Below are 26,779 nucleotides of genomic sequence, written 5' to 3'. Positions count from 1 at the left end.
TGCTCCTCAGTGGGTGTCCGACAACGACAGCGACAAACTACCATATAGAACCGGATGGGACATGTCTTGGGCAGTGCACTCACACGGCACATAGCAAAAAGGACAGTATCGCCTCAGCAGTGCTGTATCAGTTCTTATGCCATTTGTTTGCTGCTCGTTTCTGTCGACACTGATAGTAAAATAACACTGATCACTTTTCCCATTTTCTGTAATAATGATATATTTCAAACCTAAGCAAATTTTACAAACAATAATTTCTCCTTTTTTGAAAGAAAAAAGTTTACTTGAAAACGAAAAAAATCTTAGTACTGCTGCTGTGGCTAATTGATATTTCGGATTTTTTGCTCGGTTATTACTAAAAAATAAAAAGCTGCTATAATCGAGACCAAACGAACACCAAAAAATACTGGTTATTCAGAACTAAGGCACCGGTATCGGTTTTCACCGGTCGGTTTTTCCATCCCTAAAATGCCCTCTGCCATGCTCTTCATAGTCGTTTACAGTGTGTGTGTAGACATAGACGTAGAACTAAGGTAGCGGAGTCAGCGCAGGCGCAGAATGTAGCGCTCACCGTCCAGGTCGGCTAGAATCGATGTGCGCGCATTTCTGCCGGGGCGTGCGCTGCGACCACCACGAGCCGGAGACTCTTCTGAGCCTGCGAATGTAAGTCCGCGCGTCGCCGCTTGGCGGCGCAGCTGCGCCCGCAACTCTGTACAAGCGCCACTGATGTAAGTTACTCTGTCTGCTCTGATCTTTCTTGTCTCTGTACTCCTCGAGCAACTACTGTGTCCCATTTAGTGATGCGCTGAATCGAGAAGTCTGCTCTAGATAGTCAAAAAGAACGAAATAACCACATGACAATCTAGATTTTTTACGAATACAGTTAGATTCTAGAGGAGCCCCACGCTTCAGCCTCGCAGCCGGTAGTATCTGAAAAGTTCTCGGTTCCCGGATGTTTATCTTGCCTGCGTCTGTAATGTGTGATTCATTAACTGCGCCTCTAATAGCAACAGTGGCTACTCTTGTCAAACCGAAACAATAAAATGAATGGAAAACTAGATAATATAGAGCGCTGTAGTATTAATAGCATTTTAATACGCCAATGAACATATCGAAGTCACAGCTTCGTCATCAGGTTTTCTGTTGTCATGTAACCTTCACTGCGCTGTCAACATGCCAGAAACGCGAATTGTGAATTTTGTTGATTTCTTTTGTTATGACATCACAATGCAGCAACTCCCATATGGTCAAGTTTTCGAAATGTAGATTAGCATAGTTAAAATGCTACAAAGACCCCAGACGGATTTTCTTATTAAATTTTCCAAAATAGTTTTAGTAAATGAAGGAAAGCTACATCCCTGTGTGAAATTAGTTTTCCACGTAAAACTTAACTCTTCGCACGAAAATAAGTTAATTACTGTAAAAAAGGGATTTTTTTCGCCTATTATAGTCTCATTTTTCACTAGATGATGTATTGCTTATCCTTTCATTACCGGTACTAATCTGCGATGTAATATGTGGATAGCCCCGTTTCATACGCATTTATACTCTGGGAAAACAACCATATCATTTGTTTTCTTTTGCAGCGTAGGTTACATAAGTTTTCTTAACTTACTTCTAGGGTTACATTGAAACCAGGGAGATCCGTGCGAAACTTTCGCACTACTGTAGTTTCAGATAATGGCAGTATTTGGAATATGTGTAGGCATTGTTACAAAGGTAGTTGTGGGAATGAAAAAGTCTTCAAAAATGAACCGAATAATGTGAAATTATGATCATGAATGTATGATACATCCTTGCATATATATTTCCATGAGCTCAAAAATGTGTTTTACATTCGGAATGTTTGTCCCAGCTTGTATGACAGGCACAGATCATGGACTGTCTCTGAGCTACATAATCTATAACTTTAACTCCACAAACATTTTCAGTTACAGTTAGGCACGTTAGGTCGTAGCAGTAATAGGCGAACCACAATTCAAGGCAACAATGACAAAGATCTTTGTGCTTTCGGAAAGTGTAATCGTTAGGAAACTCAACTCGCACGACGGGCAGAGATAATGGACTGGCGCAGTGGTCACCGTTATTGTGTGACAATGCTGTCTACAAATTATTCAGTTAACAAGTACTTTAAAACATTTAAAATGGTATTCGTATTAAAATAGTATGACAAGCGAGTCTCTTATCCGTAATTAACAAGTTAACTTCGTAAAATATAGGTATGAAGCACGGTATCCATGATGCCCTTTCGTCTATGCTAGTTACAAGTCTCTTATGTTCTAAAATTTTCCACAAACAGTAAGTTTTAGCCCAAAATATTATGTGATATCAAAATCTGGTTAAAATCATTTCTAATGCTACCTCATTCATCCTCGCACATTTAGTATGTGTAGACGAAAAGGGATGTTTACGTGGAGAATAATACATATGGATCATATTAAGCGACTTTGGAACTATTTTTCCAAATATTTTATCCTTTCTCTATTTTCATGATAATTTTCGGAAAATGAATGTAACAGATATTTTCAGAGTCTATGGGGTTGTGTTGATGCAAGTACAAAGTATGCATGATCCAATATTTTTAACACATCCTTCAATGTAATGTTCCCATCTCTGTAACAAGTGAACAAGTGGAAGCCGTTGGCCGAACTTCAGTAGAGGCAATATTTTGCTTTTCTCTAGATCATGCGAAAACCTAGAATTTCGATTGTTGGATTGCCCAACAGCAGTACGGTGCCGCAGCTAAAGGTAGTGAAGCACCCACACTAATCGCTGTTCCTCATTGAAGAACTGCCAATTAATGTTTCCTTATATCAAGCGTATTTCATCAGTGCGATCTTCTTCGTTGTGTTTTTCTCCGGTAGCTGTTCTTATACCGTTTCAGCGGGAGGAGTCCGAATTGTTCCGAAACATCGCACAACAGTATTAGTCTTCTAATTTATCAGTTTCGTACATCAAAGGTGATGATAGAGGGCTTGGAACAGACAACTTAACTTCCGTCAAACGACATTACCGTTTCATTCTGCGCGTGGAACTGAAATTTTCTTCAGGAGTGCTAACCCTGCAAGGTATACAGGAGAACTTCTATGTAGTTCGGAAAGTAGGAGGGAGATACTAGCGGAAGTAGGGCTGTGAGATCATCGGTTTTTGTACTACAATGATTTGCATTGACAGCTATAATGTCTTTCTCTTCTAGGCGATCAAGTTCCACTTTCATGACACAAAAAGGTATATTGCGTACTTTACAGAATTTTGGCGCAGCATTCGGCTTCAACGTGATGGGTGCCTTGTAGCTTTTAGGGCTACTTGTTGCTTCGCAAAAAAAAGTTATCTACTTTTTTAATATTTCGAAACAGTCTTTGAAATTTTTAGTTTGCAACATAAGTATGAATTTGATTTGCTCCTTCATGTATTGTGACGTGTATTGTAAAAATCAAGACCCAAGAAATTTCTTCCACTACAAATCTGGCCTGTTTGGTTAATTACTTGTATGCAACCTCCGTTATAAATTGACATTTGTCTGGTATCCGTTGGTCGCTGTAGTTAAATAGCGAACTCTGGCATTCAGTTAACGTCGGCGATCTTAATTTCTTGTGCACCTGTAAATTAATTACAGAGATTGACGAACCTGTGTCAGTTCGAAATTTCAGTGGCACATAATGTACACTTACAATCGCAGATAGAACCTTGTCATTCTCGGAAAAGTTAGCATTCATTTTATGTTTTATCCGTGAAAGTTGATTGAATTGCTCGTGTTCATTCTGAACACGATTTGAATTTTTAATACGAATCAATATTGTGTGCCTGAGTGTCTTATTGCGTTGCCTGATTTGCTTAAAGTAGCACATTCCGGATTTGTGACCTGTCTACTTACAGTTAACGAAACGTGCGTTTTCAAAAAAACAATCATTGTTATTGTGGTTAAGACCTTCACGTGATCAAGAACGTAATTTTCCTCTAGTTAATTTCTCATGACTTGTTGGTTCCATCGCGGTTTCATGCCCTTTGACTTCCATGAACAGCCGCACTCGCGGCTTTCCCGGGTGGGCTGCTTTTGTGTATAAACACACTAGCGTCTTCGTACTGAAGCTCGTCAACTCATACTAGCGTTTGTTCACATGCCCTGATTAAAGGCAAACAGTCCTGCAATGTCGGATTAGACAAATTCAAAAGGGCTTTCTAAAACTCATTATCGGGAAGTGCACACTATGCATGTCACGAAAGAGATAATCAGTTTAAGTGTATCGTCATGTCAACATAGAAATTCTAATTCTCTAGTTAAGTCCTGTAACTGTACTGTTCTCTCTTTGTAAGCCTGAGTCTTTTCCTGCTTTACATTTTCAAGTTTTATGTCATTATGTTGTGCCTTTACTTTTATCTTTTTGTTATAAAGTTAATCAGCAACTGAAGAGCTATAACCATTTGCGCTAGAAACGTGCTTAAGTGTGTTGGGTTCATCAACAATATTATTTTTTAATCAGGAGAATCTCTCAGAATACTATCAGTCACAGTATGGAAAAATGCATCTTGTATTTGTAAAGGGGGGGCGTGAAGTGCCATGAATGATTACAATTCTTGTTGTGAGCTTTCTAAAAATATTAAAGTAATCTTTTCCATTACTAGCAGATATTTTCAAATCCAGAAGGTTGATTCATCCGTTTTTCTTTGAATTAAATGGTAAACTTAATACTAGCAAGCAAAAGATTAAACTGATCATATGGTTTATTTACGTTAAGTAGAATGATTGTGTCAGCAACATATCTCCTGTAGTAGACTACGTTCTTAACTAATGCTATTGTTCAACAAGGAATTTATTCTGTGTGTTGTTGTTGTTGTTGTTGCAGTCTTCAGTCCGAAGACTGGTTTGATGTAGCTAACCGTGCTACTCTATCCTAGGCGAACCTCTTCATCTCCCATACATCGCTACACTCCATACTCATACTTTCAGAAAAAGAGTTCCTAACACTTAAATCTACATTATTGTTAACAGCATTCTTTTCTACAGAAAGCCTGCTCTTGTCATTGCCAGTCTACATTTTACATCCTCTCTATTTTGGCCGTCACGAGTTATTTTGCTGCTACTTTAAGTGTCTCGTTCCCTAATCTAATCCTCTCAGTATCATCTGATTTAATTCGACAATGTTCCATTATCCTTGTATTGCTTTTGGTGATGTTCATCTTATATCCTTCTTTCAAGATATTGTCCATTCCGTTTTATTGCTCTTCCAAGGCCTCTGCTATCTCTGACAGAATTACAGTGTCATTAGCAAACCTTGAAGTTTTATTTGCTACTCCAAGTTTTTCTTTGGTTTCCTTTACTACTTGCTCATTGTACAGATTGAATAACATTGGAGATAGGCTACAACTCTCTCACTCTCCCTTCTCAACCATGGCCTCCTTTTCATGCCCTTCGACTCTTATACCTACCATACGACTTCTGTACAAGTTGTAAATAGTGTTTCGTTCCCTGTATTTTACCCCTGCTGTATGCTACGCCATATGGTTCATGAAAATGTTTATGTTAAAACATTTACTTGACAATAATAATTACGACTGAAACATAAGTAATTTTAAGGCAATACAACTGTCAGATCAATAATTCAATAATTTCTAGATGACACAGTTTCGACACTTTAGGAAGTTATTCCTAGTCAAATCTATAGTTTCTTTGCAGGCACATTAGTGTCCGAATTTGTCATACCAAGAGTCTTAAGCTAAGCCCCAACTGTGATATCCACACTTTAGTATCTGCACTGGCGTGGCAGCGTTGCCACGTTGCACTGTACTTAAGTGGTCGACGGTGTCACGATAATAGCCGGGGACAAAAGCCCATGAGAGAAAAGAAAAACTCGCCATGTGAGCCGATCTATCGGAAGCAGGAAGTTCAAATCAGCTAAGAAATGTGGAGGGATTAATCTAGCATGCAGTTGCCACGGGCGGCTGTCAACTGATTACAAGTCAACAACACTTGGAATGATATGCAAGGCATTAAGTACTTGAACTCAGCGTAAGCACTGGCCCAACCTGCTTACTACCGCCTGCAGGTAAATACACTACTAGCCATTAAAATTGCTACACCACGAAGACGACGTGTTAAAAACGCGAAATTTAACCGACAGGAAGAAGATGCTGTGATATGCAAATGATTAGCTTTTCAGAGCGCTCACACTAGGTTGGCGCCGGTGGCGATACCTACGACGTACTGACATGAGGAAAGTTTCCAACCGATTTCTCATACACAAACAGCAGTTGACCGGCGTTACCTGGTGAAACGTTGTTGTGATGCCTCGTGTAAGGAGGAGAAATGCGTACCATCACGTTTCCGACTTTGATAAAGGTCGGATTGTAGCCTATCGTAGCCTATCGCGATTGCCGTTTGCCGTATCGCGACATTGCTGCTCGTGTTGGTCGAGATCCAATGACTGTTAGTAGAATATGGAATCGGTGGGTTCAGGAGGGTAATACGGAACGGCGTGCTGGATCCCAACGGCCTCGTATCACTAGCAGTCGAGATGACAGGCATCTTATCCGCATGGGTGTAACGGATCGTGCAGCCGCGTCTCGATCCCTGAGTCAACAGATGGGGAAGTTTGCAAGACGACAACCATCTGCACGAACAGTTCGACGACGTTTGCAGCAGCATGGACTATCAGCTCGGAGACCATGGCTGTGGTTACCCTTGACGCTGCATCATAGACAGGAGCGCCTTCGATGGTGTACTCAACGACGAACCTGGGTGCACGAATAGCAAAACGTCATTTTTTCGGATGAATCCAGGTTCTGTTTACAGTATCATGATGGTCGCATCCGTGTTTGGCGACATCGCGGTGAACGCACATTGGAAGTGTGTATTCGTCATCGCCATACTGGCGTATCACCCGGCGTGATGGTATGGGGTGCCATTGGTTACGCGTCTCGGTCACCTCTTGTTCGCATTGACGGCACTTTGAACACTGGTCTCTACATTTCAGATGTGTTAATGTCTGTGGCTCTATCCTTCATTCGATCCCTGCGAAACCCTACATTTCAGCAGGATAATTCACGACTGCATGTTGCAGGTCTTGTACGGGCTTTTCTGGATACAGAAAATGTTCGACTGCTGCTCTGGCCAGCACATTGTCCAGATCTCTCACCAATTGAAAACGTCTGGTCAATGGTGGCCGAGCAACTGGCTCGTCACAATACGCCAGTCACTACTCTTGATGAACTGTGGTATCGTGTTGAAGCTGCATCGGCAGCTGTACCTGTACACGCCATCCAAGCTCTGTTTGACTCAATGCTCAGGCGTATCTAGGCCGTTATTACGGCCTGAGGTGGTTTTTCTGGGTACTGATTTCTCAGGATCTATGCACCCAAATTGCGTAAAAATGTAATCACATGTCAGTTCTAGTATAATACATTTGTCCAATGAATACCCGTTTATCATCTGCATTTCTTCTTGGTGTAGCAATTTTAATGGCCAGTAGTGTACATCCGTCAGTGTGTCTGGCCATGCTACGCGTTTGCGCGACCTCTTTGGTAGGTTTACACAGAATTCCTCAGTGCTACCTACAGAAACTCATCTGCCTCCATCACGGTGTCCGCTGGCGGGTATACTAAATCACGCCCCCCCCCCCCCCCTGCAATGGCCACCTAGGACTCTGGCGAAAACCAGAGAAGCTGCAACGACCTTGGTACTGAATGAGCCACTGCAGTAGGCAACGCCGATGCTGCTGACTCCACCGGCCGGCAGAAGGGCATGGATGATAAGCCAAAGCTGTCGGCAGGGGAGGGGGGGGGGGGGGGGGCGAGGGGCTTATATCTCGTCAGCAGTGGAGATGAGGCTACCTTCATTGGCGACAGGGGGAGGAGATAGGAGGTAGACGAGGCGTGCTGATCAAAATCCGTGGGCTCCAGATTAGCAGGCATAGCTACATGTCTCACTGGGGCCCGAGACATCAAGTGAGGAGGACAGTGGATTGACTGCATGGAGGGAGCGGCAATGGGGAAGCACACCACTGAAAGAGGGAGCCCGCACCTGGTATAACCCTACCACTTGGCTGACTAGAAGACAGTGGCCATGATGTCCCAACAGGGCAGGATGCAACTGATTTGAATGACACATCAGCTGCTCTACATCGACATTCGCCACAAACAATTTCTGAGGTTTGTGGCCCACCATGGCAGCTTCAGCAGGAAAACTGGTGGGCCGTGGTGCACCATGGCATGCGACTCAGGCTGCATCAAATCCAGGAAACCCCGCAGCTTGTGTACATCCAAATGTTCTGCCCGACTGTACCCACTGACTGGAGTTGCCCAGTATGTAGCCAGAAAACTTGACAATGGATCACCACGAAAAGTGACAGTTACTGACTTCTTCATCAGGGTCTTGAATACATACGCAAAGCACTCCAGCTCCAAGTTAGAAACCAGGTGGAATGGGGCAGCAGTCAGACGCCAGATACTGTAATGAATTCAAACACTCAAGACAGATTGGTCCTGGGGAAACCCTCAGTGGTAAAAATAACTGACAACATACAAACAGTGGCAGTCGATGATGCAGAGGACGCTTGGCTATGTAAGGGAAATTGGACAATACATCGACCACCAATAACCACATGCTGCACAAAACGGATCCACAAAATCAGTGTACACTCTATCGCAAGGGTGCTCCAGGACTGGCCAAGGAGAGAAATGGCACAGCATTACAGCTTGGTTCTGTGCGTGGGCGTGCAAGTCCATGCCATATGTTCAATTTCATCATCGATTGCCAGCCAGCAGATGTTTTATTGGGCCACTGTGTCCATATAAGGCATACTACAGAGTGATGCATGCAGCAATTGGAGTATGTGAGGGTGCAACCAAAGGGGGGGGGGGGATTCAAATGGTTCAAATGGCTCTGAGCACTATGGGACTCAACTGCTGTGGTCATAAGTCCCCTAGGACTTAGAACTGCTTAGACCTAACTAACCTAAGGACATCACACACATCCATGCCCGAGGCAGGATTCGAACCTGCGACCGTAGCGGGGGGGGGGGGGGGGGAGGCGAGCACTCAACAGCATTGCTCTTCTACGGCTAGCGAGAGGACCACCTGGACAATGTTGAGTTGATCACGTACCAGAAAAAATATACGCCATGCTGGATCAGCACTTGAAGAGACACGCTCTGCCTAACCCATCTAGACCAATGTAAGGATTTTCTGGAAAAATGGGTCAGCAGCTATGGCGGTCACGACCTCTTGTGCTGTCAATGAAAGATCCGATAGGGTTTGCCGAATGGCATCATCTAACACAAACACAAGAGCCTCCTAGCGATTGAACTGCAGATCGGACCCACCCTTAGCCATGGTACCACTTCAGCATGGTTTTCTGGGCAGCGAAGTAGTAATGAATGTTGTAGCCAGAGGTACTGAGAAGGAGGACTCATCTCTGCAGTCGGTAGGCATTCCTACTGGGCACTATGGAACGAGGGCCAAATAATGGAAGCAATCGCTTGGGGTCAATGATGAGGAAGAGCCTGTAACTCCGAAAATAATAGCTAGCGTCTCCTTTTCCAGCTATGACTAATCACGTTGCATTGCAGAAAGTGTCTTCACTGCATAAGCAATGGGCTGTTGGGTGCCATCTGGATTCTAATGGGGTAGGACTGCACCAGTGCCATAGTGGGACATGTCACAGGGCAGCGTTAAAGGTTCACCTGGCGTAAAAGAAACAAGGAAAGCACAAACACTGCTTGAGGGACTGAAAAGCCCATTGACAATCTGGAGACCAGACAAACTTAACGACCTTCTGTTGAAGCCAGTTCACAATACGGCAGATGTGCACTGCTCGGAGAAAGAAATGAGCGTAATACGAAATGTTACCTAAACAAGACTGCAACTCCTTCAGGTATTTAACGGCTGGCAGGTTTACAATGGCCCTGGTCTGGTTGTATGCCAGGACAGCCGGATTGCGCGGCTGTCGTCCTCAGCATAAGTTAGTTGAAGTAGTATGTGAGTCCAGGGACCGATGATCTAAGCAGTTTGGGCCCTTAGGAATTCACACTCATTTTTATGTCAGGACAAGGACATCTTTGCTAATAAGATGTTCCAAAAATGCACCGTTGGGGAGAAAAAACTGCACTTTTCCAGCTTGCAACGAAGGCCATTCTCTAGGAGGCATTGGGAAACCGACTGAAGGCTTCGTAAATGCTCATCTCTGGTAGGGCCCATTACCCATAGGTCATCAAGGTAACTGCCACAACAGGGAATGTCCAGAATTAACTGCTCCAAATACCGTTGATTAATTCCAGGCACAGATGGGATTCTAAAAGGGAAGCGATTAAAAAGCCCAAAGGTGGTGCTGAGCACCAAGAAAGTCTGAGAGAATACGTCCAATGGCAACTACAGGTAAGCATAGCACACGAAGGAAGAGGAGCAGGAGGAGATTGGTCGTTAACATCCTGTCGATAGTGAGGTCATTAGAGACGGAGCACAAGCTCGGATTAGGCAAGGATGGAGAAGAAAAGCGACTGTGCCCTTTCGAAGGAACCATCCTGGAATTTGCCTTAAGCAGTTTAAGGGAATCACAGAAAACGTAAATCCACAGCTTTGGATATGGATATGAATCCGCAACAAGTTTCGCGTTGACTGCCTGTGAAAATCGCCGCAAAGCTCTCGGCGCACGTGAAGATTGGCAGCGCGGGATTAGCCGAGCGGTCTGGGCGCTGCAGTCGTAGACTGTGAGGCTGGTCTCGGCGGAAGTTCGAGTCCTCCCTCGGGCATGGGTGTGTGTGTTTGTCCTTAGGATAATTTAGGTTAAGTAGTGTGTAAGCTTAGGGACTGATAACCTTAGCAGTTAAGTCCCATAAGATTTCACACACATTTGAACATTTTTTTTTTTTTTGAAGATTGGCAGCGCTGCGGTGGCACTACGCAGGAATCGTCAAAGGTGTGAACATAAGGCAACTCGGCAGAGCGGAAGCCACATGCGGTACCCCACGAAACACCAGGGACTGTCCGTCACACACACCTAATTGCACCATTCACTTCCGTGGCAAATGTTGCTAATGCACGCTTGTGCGTCGGCGCTCGACCCAGGGGTAAGCAAGTTCGAATCCTGGTGGTGGCGCAAAGTTCTTGATCACCAGGCTAGACGCCAGTCTACCCAGCGTTCTGGTTTAAATACCAAACCACTCCACAGTGTTTCATGAAGTGAGAACATGTGACACTATTGATGATGATCCATCTGTCTCCTTGATGCTGTTCATCAGGAACAGACTATGTGCCGGCACCAGGTTTCGGCCTCTCTCTTGTCTCATCATCATTTTCGTCATCACGCAAAATAGGCATTACACTCACACAGTACATATACAGGGTGTTAGAAAAAGGTACGGCCAAACTTTCAGGAAACATTCCTCACACACAAAGAAAGAAAATATGTTATGTGGACATGTGTCCGGAAACGCTTACTTTCCATGTTAGAGCTCATTTTATTACTTCTCTTCAAATCACATTAATCATGGAATGGAAACACACAGCAACAGAACGTACCAGCGTGACTTCAAACACTTTGCTACAGGAAATGTTCAAAATGTCCTCCGTTAGCGAGGATACATGCATCCACCCTCCATCGCACGGAATTCCTGATGCGCTGATGCAGCCCTGGAGAATGGCGTATTGTATCACAGCCGTCCACAATACGAGCACGAAGAGTCTCTACATTTGGTACAGGAGTTGCGTAGACAAATGCCCCCATAAATGAAAGTCAAGAGGGTTGAGGTCAGGAGAGCGTGGACGCCATGGAATTGGTCCGCCTCTACCAATCCATCGCTCACCGAATCTGTTGTTGAGAAGCGTACGAACACTTCGACTGAAATGTGCAGGAGCTCCATCGTGCATGAACCACATGTTGTACTTGTAAAGGCACATGTTCTAGCAGCACAGGTAGAGTATCCCGTATGAAATCATGATAACCTGATCCATTGAGCGTAGGTGGAAGAACATGGGGCCCAATCAAGACATCACCAACAATGCCTGCCCAAACGTTCACAGAAAATCTGAGTTGATGACGTGATTGCACAATTGCGTGCGGATTCTCGTCAGCCCACACATGTTGATTGTGAAAATTTACAATTTGATCACGCTGGAATGAAGCCTCATCCGTAAAGAGAACATTTGCACTGAAATGGGGATTGACACATTGTTGGATGAACCATTCGCAGAAGGAGGCCAATCAGCTGCTGATAGTGCCTGCACACGCTGTACATGGTTCGGAAGCAACTGGTTCTCCCGTACCACTCTCCATACAGTGACGCGGTCAACGTTACCTTGTACAGCAGCAACTTCTCTGACGCTGACATTAGAGTTATCGTCAACTGCACGAAGAATTGCCTAGTCCATTACAGGTGTCCTCGTCGTTCTAGGTCTTCCCCCGTCGCGAGTCATAGGCTGGAATGTTCCGTGCTCCCTAAGACGCCAATCAATTGCTTCGAACGTCTTACTGTCGGGACACCTCCGTTCTGGAAATCTGTCTCGATACAAACGTACCGCGCCACGGCTATTGCCCCGTGCTAATCCATACATCAAATGGGCATCTGCCAACTCCGCATTTGTAAACATTGCACAGACTGCAAAACCACGTTCGTGATGAACACTAACCTGTTGATGCTACGTACTGATGTGCTTGATGCTAGTACTGTAGAGCAATGAGTCGCATGTCAACAAAAGCACCGAAGTCAACATTACCTTCCTTCAATTGGGCCAACTGGCGGTGAATCGAGGAAGTACAGTACATACTGACGAAGCTAAAATGACCTCTAACATGGAAAGTAAGCGTTTCCGGACACATGTCCACATAACATCATTTCTTTATTTGTGTGTGAGGAATGTTTCCTGAAAGTTTGGCCGTACCTTTTTGTAACAGCCTGTATGTAGTATTACAAATTTTGTAATGGAGCATGTTGCATAAAAGTAAACAAAAACCAATGACCAGAAATGACCTCCCTTGCCGCCGTCATCAGCTCATGCAATTCCGCGGCCTGGGCAACATCGACTAAAGAAGTGTGAGGCAAGGTCAACGCCCTGGTCTGAATCTCTGAGTCAGGCGCTGAGCGGACAGTCACGTCCTGAATTAATAAGTCTGCGAAGAGGCAGCATATGTGGGATACTCAGAACGGCACTTGCACGAGAGACCCTGCAAATCGGCGATCCAGGCCGTGTATGGCTGACTGCCCCGCCACTCGTGGTACTGCTTAAACTTCAACCATGCCGCCACCACATGTGTTTGATGTCTGAAATACTGCGTCAGCAACTGACAAAGCTCGTCAAAGGGAAGTTTCTCGAGATCAATGGAGAGCTTCAAATTCTGGACAACTTCGTATAAGCCCGTGCTGCTGGAAAAGAACAAGGCAGCCTTATCAAATGGAATCTCGCAGTGCAGCAAGAACGGGCACAGGTCATTCTTCCACCTTTCCGTAGACTCATCGAAACTAGCAAATGGCGTTGGGGGTGGTAGGGGCAGAGAAGGAGACTGCAGAATGAGTGCATAGCCCACTGCTAGCAGAGCCATTGAGTGATGCATCTCTGCATTCTGTTTCATCAGCCCCAGCATCTGCACCTGCTGTTACTTTTGTAGATGCAACTGTACCTGCCAGCGTTGCAGAAATGCCAGGTCCATGGTGGCTCAAAATTAACTCCAGGAGAAGGGGGAAAAATAGGCGAATCACATCACTTTAGTATCTACACTGACATGACAACTGCTACATTATGCTGTCGGTGCAAGTACTTCACTAGCCGACAGTGGCTCAAAAATAACCATGGAACTAAAATCCATGAGAGGAAACCAATTGTTGCTATGTGTGTCAATCTATGGGAAAGAGAATGTCTATAGAGACGTACATGGGAAAACTCAGCATGCGGCTGGTATAGGTGGTTGTCAACTGAATGCTAGGCAACAACTCTCAGCATGGCTGGCAAGGCGAGGTCCACAGTAGTTGAACTCAACTTAAGCTCTGGTCCACCCATCAAACTTCCTTCCACAGGTGAACACCTCCACCAGTGGCTCTGCACATATTACACATCATGTGTGCCCTCTGTGGCAGGTTTCTGCACTATTCTGCCGCGCTACCAACACCGGCTCTTCTGTCGCCATCGCCATCTCTGCTTGTGGGCATAGTACACACCTGTAGCTAATTTAATTAATTTTGCGGCACTTTTAATCATCAAATTTTTAGGAAAAATGTAGATCCAATAATAATTTTATTCACCTTCTTGCTAATTAAATAACGTGGACTGCAAGTGTAGTTCACAATAGGTCCTATTGGGTGCCCTGTTACGTGTGTTTACGATTGACAGCATTTGTGTCAGCATTCCAAGTGAAGCAGCACAGTTAGGAGACTCGAATGTGGAAGGGTGGCAGTTCAAACCCCTTTGCGACCATCCAGTTTCAGGTTTTTTTTATGTCTCCTCCCCCCCCCCCCCCCCCAAATACAAAGGTGGTTCCCTCACAAAGGACATTGCCGATTTCCATCTCCAGTCTTCCCGTATCCGAGTTTGTGCTCTATCGCTAATGACCTCGTCATTGTTGTAGCTTTGACTCCTAAATTCCTTCCTTTTTTTCTGACGGCGCTGTCTCTAAGATATATTTAGCTACAAACTCCTTACTTTGATTGCATTCACAAGGTACTATATTTATTATTTCTATTACTTTATACTGAATCTTTAAAGGGTTACAATGTTGTATGTTTCAAAGACAATCTTAAAATAAGAGCTACACTTTGTACTTTACATTTCTTTCTAGTCGCACTCAACATAGGAAGCGTAGCGGTTAGCCCACTGGACTCAAATTCGGGAGGACGACGGTTCAAATCTGCATCCAGCCATCCTCATTTAGGTTTTTCGTGATTTCCCTAAATCGCTTCAGGCAAATTCCAGGATGTTTCCTTTGTAAGGGGACGGCCAAATTCCTTCCCCATCCTTCCGCAATCCAATGGGACCGATGACCTCACTGCTTGGTCCCCCCCACTCCCCCCCCCCCCCTCCCCGAATCAACCAACAAAGCCAACCAACCTTACTACTCGCAAATGTTTGACAGATAGTTGAAAAATTCAGTTTACCCGTTCATTATAGCATGCAACTGGCCAAAATAATTGTAGATGGCCGGCCGAGGTGGCTGAGCGGTTCTAGGCGCTTCAGTGCGCAACCACGCGACTGCTACGGTCGCAGGTTCGAATCCTGCCTAGGGCATGGATGTGTGTGATGTCTTTAGGTTAGTTAGGTTTAAGTAGTTCTAAGTTCTAGGGGACTGATGACCTCAGATGTGCTCAGAGCCTTTTGTAGATGTTTTCAACTCTCGACTGAAATCCAGAGTTGTTTCTTGATTAACCTTTTTGCCTCTACAGTGCCTTTTTGGACTATAATTAAATTGTGACCTGATTCTTTTTTGCAAAACTTGTGCACATCACTATTTGGTAAACGAGTCATCCACTGTTCATCACAGTTTATCCGGAGCACTTTTTACTAGAGACTCATGCATTTTATAAATCTTCTAAGTACAAGAATATCAGAATTATGCATTCTGCTACGAAATGTCGCCCCCCCCCCACCCCGCCCCCGCCCCCCCCCCCCCACGGTAGCTGAGTGGTCAGCGCGGCGGAATGCCACGCCAACGGGCCCGGGTTCGATTCCCGGATGGAGCAGGAGATTTTCTCCGCTCAGGGACTGGGTGTTTTGTTGTCCTCATCATTTCATCCCCATCTCCGACGCGCAAATCGCCGAATGCAATAAGTACTTGCCCTCGGCGGCCGAACTTCCCTGAATGGGCGGCTCCCAGCCCACAGAGCCGTAAGCTCATTTCCATTTTACTACGAAATTTCCGTGCCAAGTGCAGTTAAGCATTCGCTCGTCTATATGATGTTCGACAAGTCGAGTATATCGCCATGGTATCTTGCAAAAATCAAACATCATCAGAAATAATGTACTTATATAAGAATTTCTCATGCATTATAGACTATTTTGTCGAAAAACTAATTTACGTAGCAAATTGTTGGCTTTTTTAATGGAGGATAATATGATTCTGAATTTTTGATTCTGTTGTCGTATAACTAAACAAGGTAGGTCAGTGTAATCAGCTTCATACCAGTGCAGTCCCTATCCTCTATCTCAACACAGAGGGCCTACGTATTATTGGCTTCTCGTCTGCCTAGCACTGAATCAGTAAAGGTCGCTGGAATTGGAAGTACTAATATGTTGATTCCTCTTACTGCAAACTTTGGTGATCAAATCATACCGTCCGCCATAGATGTGACATTGTGGTCGCTACTGCTTAATGCTCTGCTGCACTTAGGTGACAAGTACAAGGGTCACTCCAAAAGAAATGGACAGTATTTTTTTAAAATCCATCCTTTACTCTACATGTTTAAAAGTTTTACAGTGTGTAGATACATCCTTTAGGAACAATATTTTCATTTCTCCACATAATTTCCATCCGTCTGAACTGTCTTACGCCATCTTGGAACCAGCGCCTTCATACCCGCACGGTAAAATTCTGGACCAACCTGTTGGAGCCACTGTTTGGCAGCGTGCACAAGGGAGTCATCATCTTCAAACCTTGTTTCACGAAGAGAGTCTTCCAGTTTCCCAAAGAGAGAACAGTCACATTGAGCCAGATCAGGACTATAAGGCAGGTGTTTCAGTGTTGTCCATCCGAGTTTTGTGATCGCTTCCATGGTTTTTTGACTGACATGTGGTCGTGCATTATCGTGCAACAGCAAAACATCCTGCTTTTGCCGATGTGGTTGAACCCGACTCAGTTGAGCTTGAAGTTTCTTCAGTGTCGTCACATATGCATCAGAATTTATAGTGGTTCCACTTGGCATGATGTCCTGAAGCAAGAGTCCTTCGCAATCGAAAAACACCGTAGCCATAACTTTTTTCATGGGTGAATTTGCACGATACCACTCCATTGATTGCCTTTTCATCTCTGGTGAAAAATTATGGAACCATGTTTCATCACCTGTCACAATTCCTCCAAGAAATTCATTTCCACCATTCTCGTACTGTTCCAAAAGTTCGCTGCATCCCGTTTTTCTTGTTTCTTTGTGAGCCACTGTCAACATCCTGGGAACCCACCAGGCACAAACCTTTTTTAACGCCAACACTTTCAGTATTCTGCAAACACTTTCTTTACCTATCCCAATGTAGCGTGGCAATTCGTTCACTGTGATGCGTTTGTCAGCAGTCACCAGTTCGTTAACTCTCTGCACATTGTTTGGAGTGTGTGCAGTACGAGGCCTGCCGCTGTGAGGACAATCCTCAATATTGCTGTGCTCGCTTTCATAATGTAACCTGCTTGCCCACCGACTAACTGTACTGCCATCGACAGCAGCATCTCCATACACCTTTTTCAACCTCTTGTGGATGTTTCCCACTATCTCGTTTTCACAGCACAGGAATTCTATGACAGCACGTTGCTTCTGACGAACGTCAAGTGTAGCAACCATCTTGAAGACATGCTGTGACGGCGCCACTCACGGGAACAGGTTGAACTAAGTTTGAAAACAAGCGGGATGGATGTATCTACATACTGTAGAACTTTCTCACATGCAGAATGAAAACTGTATTTTTACGAAAATAGTGTGCATTTCTTTTGGAGTGACCCTCGTAATTTACAGGAGTAAGTATCATTTATACATGACCTCTTAGGCCAAAGTGTTCCCCTTGGTCTGACACATGAAGCAGTCCCGCCGATGACGAGCCACACACACTAGCGACATATCACTAGCAATCTCAGTAGGGCGCCTACAGTGAGTCGCTGTCTTCGATCTTGCTACACATCAGCGATTTACCAAGCAATTCGAAGGAATATTTTGAACACCACTCTGCCGGGAAGCTCTGTTACATGAATATTATCAGCTATGTTTAACGACATAGCATACAGGGTGTTAGGGTGTAAGTGCAGATATTTTTACCGGTGGCTCAGGACAGTGTAGTGAACAACATTAAATAAGTATTTGCTTCATTTGCAGACTAACAATTGTACCTATTAGGAGCAGTATGTTTTTAGATTGGTTAGTAACTCTAAGTACATATGGCAGGAGAAAGCCATTAAACTTATTTTCCTCTGGTCAGGTGTTGAAGTTCAGGTTAAAAGATGCAAAACGGAGAGTCTATACTGACAGGCGTAGTCGACTTAGGGGTGCATTTACGACCATGCATAAACAGGGCATGTATCTCATATGAACAGAAATGTATTGATCAGTAAAATTTATTTAGTGTACTTATTTGAAATTGAAATAACGTATAACTAATTTTACATCTCGGACCAGATTGTATGTGAAAAAAAAATTTCCATGTTGTTTAGTGCTACAAGATGAGATTCCCAGCTACAACATGGGATTCCCAGATGATAACGGAGACACTTTGCAGTATATTTCTCCATCCTACGCCACTTTATAAATTACATTTTCACCTAACACTGTATTGTACATGCAATTTTACGTGTACAGAAAGGGTAGCTTTCAATATCTGTACTGCCTGCCAGCTTTTGGCCTGTCGGCGCTTACAGAATAGAGGCACGTGCCCTGAAATCTTTCAAAAACGATTTGACAAGAAACTATTCGGTAAAAAAATTTAACTTTTGCTTTACGTGTAGCTTTATGTCTCAAGTTCATTGTGATGTGCCCATCATTTCGTTAAAGATCATATGTACGTAGAAGTAAGACATTGCGCGAAATTCGAAAAAGTTTGTAATGAAAAATAGGGGTCACTATGATTTTGCATTTACTCGATATTGCATAATATACTGCTGTATATGAAATGTAGCTAACATATTGAATCTTTCTTGAGACTCGGGTAGAGATTTCTATCTGACACAAGTCTTGAGAAAATTGATGTGACGTAGCACACTTATTTGCTGTCGTGCGAAGCCAGCGATAAAGCCAGAGTGAAAAATCCGCAACATTCCTCATATTTTATAAACGGTTTCAGATATCGAATGAGATTTTGGCAAATGAGAGCACGCAAAGACGACAGTATTTTGCCATATGATTATTATGCAAAACTTCATTATCTGCCATGTTTGTCCACTAACTACAGACTTTTTCGATGCACGAATGTAATTTTTAATGACTATCGATAGCTGTTGAAATGAGAAATGCTATGGGTTTTCAAACATCATAAGTGAAGACATTATATGTTTATTTTGTGACGAGAATGTGCTTTTCATAAGATACTGACTTACTTTTCCTCAGTTTCTCACTTAATAAACCACTGTTTCCGAACTCTCTTGCACTTTTGTCTGCACAACAGGTTAGTGAGTTGAGACTGTGTAAACTCTTGTGTGTTTTGGCAAAAGAAGCAAATTTTAATATGGCAACAAGAGAAATGTGTATGTTTTACTCAAAATACGCCACTCGTGACACTTCTTTGAAAGTTAGAGTTGTTTAACAAGCCAGGCGAAAATGAATCGGAGCATTTTCGGCAGAATTCTTTTTAGATATTAATCAAAGCAGAGGTGGTAGATCTTTTTGAATGGTCACCATGCAAGAGTGGGCATCGAGGGGCCGCGCTTAATATTTACAAAAAATGTGAGTGTGGGCTTCAGCTTAAAACGGCACTTCCCCTCCCACTCTCGGCATTTCCCCCTCAGCAGCTACCAATAACCCCCACCACTACCACTCTCCCCACGTTTGCCCTGCGGTCTGCGCATCTACCGGCCACGGTATTCTGTGTGGACACTACCAAGGATTTTTCCTTGGTGGGAGGACTGGTACAGGGCGTACTCAGCCTCATGAAATCAATAGAGCAGCTACGTGATCGAGTAGTAGTAGCTTCAGGCCTCCAAAACTGACAACTGATGAGACAGAAGTGTGCTGACCACATGCTCCTACATACGACTGTATGTTATGATACAGACTGTGTCAAAATCCCTAGTAGTCTTATATGTGTTGTAGAGGGGACTTAGTAAACAAAGTTTTGATGAGGAACCCTCATCAGGAAAAGTGCCATTTGGGTGTAAAATAAGTTCGAAGAAAGGATTATTCACAGTACATCATAACGGAGATAGTGATCTCCTATCCGTGTTGTCTACAGAAGGTAATGCCGTGTGCAATGTTTCGAGTATTTGTCGTCTGGTTCTTTTCTATGTGATGAAGAACATCCTCTCAAAAGTCGAGAGTACGATGTGTTCGTGGAGCACCACAGTCGACCCTCCTAGTTCGAACATATCAGCTTCTCACAGTCCTTGTTGCAGTAGGAGAAAATTACTATGAGGTGGACTGAGACGATCCATAAAATGTTTTCAAGACATGCATTGTGCAGCTTTACCTCTGTGTCCAGCTTCACAGTAAATTATCAGCATCTCTGTGCACTCTTCAAACGTGTATTCCGCCATCCTGTAGTGTCTCAGTCGTCGCTACTGCTCCATTGTGGACTGACAAGTGAGCAGAACGCTGAAGCAGTGATCGTAAAAGAGATGGTACGTTACGTCAGGTGATGGACGACGACGCCCTCCTCTTAAGTTTGTGTGGTACCATGAAACGAAGCATTTGAAAGTGATCCTATTTTCAAACAACTTATTTTTATACCTAAATGGTACATTTCTGGATGTGGATTTCATACCAAAACTTTTAACAGCCACCTTACAACTCCTAGAGGACTGTGAAACACAATGTATAATGCCGGTAAGTACGAGTAACGGAACGGGTTTAAAAGTAAAACACATTAGCTAGAATACGTCGTAAAGCAGGTAATTTTAAATTTTATTGAGAACCGTATGACTTGTACAACCTTACTGCAAACATTGATGTTGCAGTGGTGCATACTGTTATCAATCTCAGCACCTAGAATTCCGCCATCTGAGATTTCAGTAAATGTAGAAATAAAATTTTCACTATTTAATTATCTTCTACCATTTCCAAAGAAGTATTTAGATTAATATACACGTCGTCATCACTGAGTGCGGAATAGGGCTGTCAAGGGGCATTGTGTCTAAAGTTTCCTTCCTGAATCCCAAAAATCCCCTGGACATTACGGGCGTCATGCGTGAGGGTACACCATTGTGAACCAAGAAAATGGCAGCCCTTAGGTTTGAATGTCACCTGTCCGAATGCAAAATCTCAATTTTCGAAGTCTTTGGTAGTACACATAAGATGTTATTTATGTTCCTGGTCCCATGGGACCCATCAATAGCACACTTATTTGATACGAAAACCGATTAATCGCGATATTTTGTCGTTGTGTCCGTCATGTAACCTATGACTGCTGTGACACAGTCCTGTCATATGAGATCAATCTTCATTATTTCAGTGTCGCTGCTACAACACACACATCGTGGTGCTGTGGTTTATATACTAATATTAGTGAACCCAACAACACTACACAGTTGCTAAATATTCCCGTGAATTGTATTTAGATCCTAACCTCCTTCCGCCCCATCACTCTTGACCATCTCCTCCCCTCCCCCTCTCTTTGCCCATATCCACCTCTTCCCACCTCTCTTTGTCCATCTTCCTCTCCTTCCCTCTCAAGCTGTCCATCTCTTCCTCCTCCCCCACAATCTCTCTCTATCTAGTCCTCACACCTCTCTCTCTCTCTCCATCTCCTTTTTCCTTGCTGTATCTGTGAAGATAATATCTTCAATGACAGTATTTTCAACAATTTTAATTTGTGAACGTGTAGGAATTCCAAAGTTTCGGATAATTCAGATTTCATAGTATATTCTAATCATAATCTGATAAGTCATAAATACAACATTCCTCTTTTCTCTTAAAACTCACTGCAATGAGGAAAACCAATCAATATACTGTTTTATATACAATTTTTGTTTCAAATTGTATATAAGGCCAAAGAATATTTGAGGACGAAACAATTTGTTTGATAGTTTACCTGCCATGATATTTAAATCAAAACTAACTGAGAGGAAGAAAACGAAACAGCACATTTCGAAAGTACAACATTTTCTTCCTTGCATTCGGTTGTAGCAGAAACTCTGTTCATTGTTGTTTTAAAAATATACATCCAATGTCTGTCAGAATGTTAATAGAGTATCGAGTAACAATTTCAACTAAAACTTTTAGTTTGTTAACAATGTTTCCTCTTTAAATATAATGTCTATATTTGTATATTACACATATTTAAAACTATACAGCCAGTATCTGTCTGAATGTACATTAGAGCATCATGTAAAAATTTGAAAGAAATTGGTCAACAACTTATCAAGATTTCTGAGAACAACGTTTCCCATTTATTTCTTACAGATATTGTATAGTCTGCCTCATTAGTTGAGTGGGCAATGCGCCTGACTGCCATGTAGCAGGCCTCCATGCGATTCCGGCCGGCTCGCAGATTTTTTCCCCTTGGGGGCAGGGTATTGTCGCCATCATCATTTCATCATCACTGATATTCAAGTCGACGAATGTGATGTCAACTGAAAAGATTTGCAACCCAGCGGCCGAATGTCCCCAAATGGGGATTCCTGGACATCAACACCATAACATCATTTCATTGTTCATTTCATTACACACATATTTATGTACCATATCTAGTTAAAAATATGTATCCTATGTCTGTCCTGCAGTTTATTAGAGTGTCGTGTAAAAATAAGAAAGAAATCTATCAAGGACTTTAAGGGACTTTTACTAACAACATTTCTCCATTTATGTATTAGATACACATATTTGTGCCACATGTCTTTTAAAAAACCTGTAGCCTACATCCATCTGAGCGTATTATGTACACATTTAATTAATCTTTCTGAGATTTTTGCTACACAATATTTTTTCCTTTCATGCATGGACCATATATTTATGTAGCATTAATATTAAAAACATGCAGTTTATGTCTGTCTGAACGTTTATTATAGCACACATTGACCAAGTATTTCTGAGATTTTCAGTATCAACATTAATCAAAGTTGTAGTTTATCATTGTTATCAAAAATTTCGAAAAGTTCTTGACCAATTTACTCCAAATATTTACACAATGGTCTAATAAACGTTCAGACTCACACAGGCTAAAGAGCATTTTTGTGGTATATATACAGGGTGATTCAAAAAGAATACCACACCTTTAGGAATTTAAAACTCTGCAACGACAAAAGGCAGAGCTAAGCACTATCTGTCGGCGAATTAAGGGAGCTATAAAGTTTCATTTAGTTGTACATTTGTTCGCTTGAGGCGCTGTTGACTAGGCGACAGCGTCAGTTGATGCTAAGATGGCGACCGCTCAACAGAAAGCTTTTTGTGTTATTGAGTACGGCAGAAGTGAATCGACGACAGTTGTTCAGCGTGCATTTCGAACGAAGTATGGTGTTAAACCTCCTGATAGGTGGTGTATTAAACGTTGGTGTAAACAGTTTACAGAGAATGGGTGTTTGTGCAAAGGGCAAAGTTCTGGACGGCCGAGAACGAGTGATGAAAATGTAGCACGCATCCAGCAAGCATTTGTTCGCAGCCCAGGAAAATCGACTCACAGAGCTAGCAGAGAGCTGCAAATTCCACAATCAACTGTATGGAGAGTCCTACGAAAAAGGTTAGTTATGAAACCTTATTGTCTGAAATTGGTTCAAGCACTGTCTGCAGCTGATAAGATTAAAAGAATCGATTTCTGTGATTTTATCCTTGCTCAAATGGAAACAGATGAATCTTTCGTTTCTAAGATTGTGTTTAGTGATGAAGCAACTTTCCACACTAACGGGAAAGTCAACCGTCACAATGTCTGTATATGGGGCACTCAGTATGAACGTGACTCGCCTAAGGTGAACGTTTTCTGTGCCATTTCAGCCAATAAAGTTTTTGGTCCCTTTTCTTCGAAGGTGCTACTGTAACTGGACTACAGTATCTGGAGATGTTAGAGAATTGGCTGTTCCCTCAGCTCGAACAAGAAGCACAACAATTCATATTTCAGCAGGATGGAGCGCCACCACATTGGCACTTATCTGTCCGTAACTACCTGAACGTCAACTACCCGAGGCGATGGATCGGCCGCCAGGCAGCCCGTGACAGAGCACTTCATCACTGGCCTCCAAGAAGCCCTGATCTTACCCCCTGCGATTTTTTCTTATGGGGGTATGTTAAGGATATGGTGTTTCGGCCACTTCTCCCAGCCACCATTGATGATTTGAAACGAGAAAAAACAGCAGCTATCCAAACTGTTACGCCTGATATGCTACAGAGAGTGTGGAACGATTTGGAGTATCGGGTTGATATTGCTCGAGTGTCTGGAGCGGGCCATATTGAACATCTCTGAACTTGTTTTTGAGTGAAAAAAAAAACTTTTTAAATACTCTTTGTAATGATGTATAACAGAAGGTTATATTATGTTTCTTTCATTAAATACACATTTTTAAAGGTGTGGTATTCTTTTTGAATCACCCTGTATAATGGAACACCAAAAATGTTGGAAAGTTCTTGACCGATTTACTTCAAGTTTTTGCATGATGCTCAAGTGTTCGGACAGACACAGGCTCCACATTTTTAAATACATGTGGTATATAAGTATATACACAATATATGTATGGGAAGGGTTGTTAATAAAAATCTCGAAACGTTCTTGAAGAAATTACTTCAGATTTTTACACAGTGCTCTAATAAACGTTTGGAGAGACATATGCTACATATTTTTTAAAACATACAGTATTTGAATGTAAACTATTATATATAATCTGAAATAAATAATAAATAGATGAAGAACTTTTCAAGATTTTTGGTAACAACTTGGTAAAAGTATATTTACTTATATACAATATGGCTATATCCTAACCATTTGCAAGTTATTTTAACGTCCATCGACTGTTATAGATACAGTCTACTTTCCATAAGAGTTGTAAATAGCATTTGGGTCCTTGTATTTTAGACCCACTGCCCGCATCCCGTGGTCGTGCGGTAGCGTTCTCGCTTCCCACGCCCGGGTTCCCGGGTTCGATTCCCGGCGGGGTCAGGGATTTTCTCTGCCTCGTGATGGCTGGGTGTTGTGTGCTGTCCTTAGGTTAGTTAGGTTTAAGTAGTTCTAAGTTCTAGGGGACTTATGACCACAGCAGTTGAGTCCCATAGTGCTCAGAGCCATTTGAGCCATTTGAACCCACTATCTTCACAATTTCGAAGAGTATAGTTCAGTCAACAGCGTCAAAAGATTCCTCTGAATCTGCAAGTGCTGTAAACGTTGGTTTGTCTTTCATCGGCCTGTCTTCTAAGGCATGTCGATCGGTCACTATTGCCTCAAATGTTCGTTCATTTCTCCAGAACCCAAACTGATTTTCCCTCACGTCGGCCTCTACCAGTTTCACATTCTTGTATAGAAATGCACACAAAGATACTTACAAATATATACTTATACAAAATAAAGAATTGGGAGAGAAACGGAAGGGGTGCGTGGGAATTCGTTGCTTCCAACCGCACAGGGCATTGCGGGAATGCAATGGCGAAAACTGAAAATTTGTGCAGGACCAGGACTCGAAACTGGACTTGCCACTTCTCGCTGTAACCACTAGTTGCTTTAACCACTTCGGCCATCTGGACATAATCCATGGCTGACTAATTTTCCAAGTTATTGCACGCTGCAGTGTAGCATTCAAAAATGGCTCTGAGCACTATGGGACTTAACTTCTGAGGTCATGAGTCCCCTAGAACTGAGAACTACTTAAACCTAACTAACCTAAGGACATCACACACATCCATGCCCGAGGCAGGATTCGAACCTGCGACCGTAGCGGTCGCGCGGTTCCAGACTGTAGCGCCTAGAACCACTCGGCCACACTGGCCGGCAGTGCAGCGTCCTTCGTCCATTAACTCCCTATAGGCAAATTATTGATTCCTTGAGTATGATAATAGTGCATCTGCCCTGAAACAAATGGCAAGGAGCCGTCGAGTTCTTACAGAAATGTATATATTTCGATGGCGTCTTTTCCGCTAGACATGTCCGACAGAATAGACCCACTCAAATAACAGAATGTTATAAACTTTTATTTGTGGGGCATCTACAACTGTTCTGCAAAATGTTCATGGTAAACAAATCCGTCACAGATCTATGAAAGAGAAACCAAAGTTTGTAGCACAGTTACTACTGCTAGGTGGCTATTGTTCAATCATTTTATTTGTTTTTCAGTTTCTAAACGCCACTCTTAATTTTTTTTAAATTTTCTAATTACTTAATGGAGATGTCGTTTTATTTTAAATTTCAGATAAACCTGATGACGGGGCTAAAACCACAAAACTGTGGTACTGTATAATGACTTCTGTCATGAAAGACATCGGTCTAAAAAGTATTGTACAATTATGGTGGATTTTTTTACCAAGAGCAAACAGCATGTCCTCAGCATGTGATGCCCTTGAAGTCCCGTCATCAGTAGTAAAATCTGGTGCTGTTTAGTTACATACTATTCCTATATCCACTCAGCATTTAGCTACGGAATTCTTTTCTACAGAGGAAATGCTTGAAATATGAACATATTTACCAAATTACAAAATGGGACAATTAGAGGAACAATGAAAAACAGTTATTAGGCTCAATGTAAGGATATGTTCAAAACGTTGGAGATGGTTAAGAAGTACTTATAAGTGGTTGGCAAAAAATGTGAAACAAGTAAGCTGCAATAGAATTAGCTCTCCCATTTCACAACACACTTACTGAGAGACAAACTGGATAACGAACTTCACTATCATGGTGCTAATGTTAGCTGATAGTGCGTGTAATGTGTACAGCGACTGAAGTACGAATGAATTAAGAGCATAACGCTAGTATTTTGTATTATAAAGTAACATGTTTGCAAGAATGTTTAAACAAAGCAGCGCTTTGCTAAGTCAAATGAACAAGGCCATGCTGTTTT

General features: G+C 42.8%; 1 protein-coding gene across 1 annotated transcript in view; it reads left to right on the top strand.

The window, feature by feature from the left end:
* Window positions 1-619: 619 nt before the first annotated feature.
* LOC124605813 (uncharacterized protein PF11_0207-like) overlaps window positions 620-26,779 on the top strand; it is a 281,675-nt gene continuing 255,515 nt past the window's right edge. Inside the window, exon 1 of the mRNA XM_047137721.1 lies at window positions 620-663. The gene's annotated coding sequence lies outside the window, so the exon portion shown is untranslated. The remainder of the gene's footprint in view (window positions 664-26,779) is intronic.

This window comes from Schistocerca americana, chromosome 3, assembly GCF_021461395.2.
Source record: "Schistocerca americana isolate TAMUIC-IGC-003095 chromosome 3, iqSchAmer2.1, whole genome shotgun sequence".
Taxonomy (NCBI): domain Eukaryota; kingdom Metazoa; phylum Arthropoda; class Insecta; order Orthoptera; family Acrididae; genus Schistocerca; species Schistocerca americana.
This window is presented reverse-complemented; position numbering and strand designations above follow the sequence as displayed.